Below are 314 nucleotides of genomic sequence, written 5' to 3'. Positions count from 1 at the left end.
ACCGTGCCCGTGAGGCAAAGGATCTCAGAAGCCCAAGCTGAAGCCAACGCTGGAGCTTGGACAGCCAGAGGGATGACAAAAAGCCTCACACAAAGGCTGGGCAATGTTGCTTTCCATCACAGAAGTCCAGAGTACAAGTACTAGCAAATTAAGCATCAACTGAGGAGCGCAGCTCAAAGACAATTCTGCCCCCAAGCGTGTATTGCCAGCCCCTCTCTGTGGGACTCAGCTGTCACCCAGAGCCAATGCAGCATCTGTCTCTCCAATTTCTTCAGTTTCTGCAGAATCTGGAAGCATCAAGAGCCATTGAACTT

This window comes from Nesoenas mayeri, assembly GCF_963082525.1.
Source record: "Nesoenas mayeri genome assembly, chromosome: 10".
Taxonomy (NCBI): domain Eukaryota; kingdom Metazoa; phylum Chordata; class Aves; order Columbiformes; family Columbidae; genus Nesoenas; species Nesoenas mayeri.
Note: the sequence above shows the minus strand (reverse complement) of the source record.